Here is a 2,406-nt window from a genome sequence, read left to right as displayed (position 1 = left end):
TTAAAAGACATGCCAATTTGGGAAACAAAGGTGCTTTTGTGCTTGGGTTTACATTCCCAGCACGATCTAATGCTAATACCTGCTTGCATTTATATTCGGTTCCTGATGTTTGTGGGGGAGATTTTTATAGAACAAAACGGAAGGTTTTGTTTCACCTTGGCTTCCGGAGAGAAAACATGGGGAGAAAAACCCAAACCTGATCCCTGTGTTGGAAGATCCTCCCAAGAGAAGGGAATGGCTACCCACTCCAATATTCTTGCCTGGAGAATTCCGTGGACAGAGGAGACGGGCGGGCTACAGTCCATGGGGTCACAAGAGTCAGACACGGCTGAGCAACTAACACTTTCACTTTTTAGCCAAACTGTAAGTTCCTCTGAAATTCACACTCTCTGCAAAGTGGAAAAAACCCTGAGATTTAAGTTACACTTTACTTTTTCCTGTTCCATTAGCAATGACGTTCAAAAATCAGTAACATACGTTTGCCAGAAAGAGACCTCAGGAGTCCGTCTTGGAACTGTAAGAAATTGTCTAACTCTTTTGCTTTTCGGGTGACAGGAAACATAATTATCCTGTTAGGTATTCACAGAATCTTCCCTCCTCTAGCTGCATTCCTGAACATTTTCAGTGTGTCGGGGGGTATGTTATGGGTAAGGAGAAAATTGGAGGTTCAGACAGTAAGAATGGCAGAAGTTTACTCGTAGAAGATATACTTCTCAAGCCGTACAATATATTGATTTGATAACCTAGACGTTTCAGGTGAATGAGTTGAGAGAAAAAGACACAGGTCAGTGTGGGATAGCTTGGAAAGAATTTAGGAAATTTTTCTAGCAAAGAAAAGAAAGCTTTTGTGTGTGTGTGTGGTTGTTGAGTAGCTGCTGAGCTTGAGAGAAAGAGGATATGAAGTGTGATATGAAAGTCATTTCCCTCCAACGGAGGTTTTGGTTCATATTTAAATTTCAGTTCAAATACTTTTCAGCTGTAGAACTGTTGTTTCATTGAATGTGACGCCACTGGAGATCAGACTGGTTGCCACTGGGCTCAGATCTAAAGAGTAGTGGGAAGTGCCAGGGTTATTGACTCTGGGAGGACTTGGACGCTGGGGGTGTTTCTCAGGGGAATTACTGGAAATTTACACCTCACACTGGCCTTGTCCTGACCTCCAGGCCCTGCTACTATTATCCTGTAGTGTGTTCTCATGGAGTTTCTTCCCAGATGAAAAATCCCGGGTCAACTCCTTCCTCCAGTTCAATCCGGTTCGTGCATGCTCAGTCAGTACAATCTGCCTTTTATTCTCCAGAAAAGGATTCCCCGCTTCCTGCCTTTAGGGTTATTGCTGAATTTTCCCTACCTGTGTGTTTCTGGGTAATTGCAGTGGAAACACTCCAGGGTGGGTGGGCAGAATGTGGGGAGTTAAATGTTCAGGCTGACATGGCTATCTTGAACCAGAAGCATATCCTTTCACTTGTTAGGAAAAGGGAGAGAAAGATGCAATAAAGCCAGGAAGTTTGGGGAAAGACTACTTTAAGGAAAATGGTCTGGAAGTATTATGCTAAGCATGGCTTTAAGACTCTGCAAGCTTGTGGTTCTTTGGGCAGGTTTGTGGCAAAGCTTGTGTCTGTGACTGTGACTCATGCCCGTGGTGTCACTGTGTGGGACAGTAAGGGTGAGGATGGGAGGGTAGGGCAGTGAAGGAGGGTCTACCATCTGTGACGCAGTTCTTTCATTGAAAACCAAGGTGTAGCTTGTACTGGCTAATTGAATGGAATTATTATTTAGAGTCAGGGTTTTTACCAAGAAAATTGTGGCTTTCAATGTGGTGCGAGGTTCTCAACAAATAAGACTATAGGTTTTCTAATGAGTCCCGAGGGGTTCCTACAAGGAAAAGGGGACTGACTGGGTCCTAGGCTCCCTGCCAAGCCCTCAACAAATATCATCTCCTTGAATACTTAGAACAAACCTGTTATGTCGTCACTATTTTATAGAGGAAGAAAGCAAGCTTGGAGACGGGAGAGGGCACATGTGACCAGCGGTGGCAGGGTAGGGACTGGAAGCCAGGCAGTCTGACATGGAAACTACTCACTTATCTTCCCTACTCTTAGGAAGGCACAGCAAGGCACTGCGATGTCGCTATTTACATAAAGGTAATTTCTGCCTTTTAGTTGTGAAGTCTGCTCCCTGAGATTTTGCCCAGGGCAGCAAGGGAGGGGCTCAGAGGCAGTCATCTCCAGGCTCCCTTGCTTCCATCCTGCTGCTGCTGCTGCTGCTGCTGCTAAGTTGCCTCAGTCGTGTCCGACTCTGTGCGACCCCAGAGACTGCAGCCCACCAGGCTCCCGTCCCAGGGATTCTCCAGGCAAGAACCCTGGAGTGGGTTGCCATTTCCTTCTCCAATGCATGAAAGTGAAAAGT

Source organism: Oryx dammah, unplaced genomic scaffold (genome assembly GCF_014754425.2).
Source record: "Oryx dammah isolate SB20612 unplaced genomic scaffold, SCBI_Odam_1.1 HiC_scaffold_26, whole genome shotgun sequence".
NCBI classification, from domain to species: domain Eukaryota; kingdom Metazoa; phylum Chordata; class Mammalia; order Artiodactyla; family Bovidae; genus Oryx; species Oryx dammah.
The sequence above is the reverse complement of the archived record's forward strand: the minus strand, read 5'-3'. Positions refer to the sequence as shown.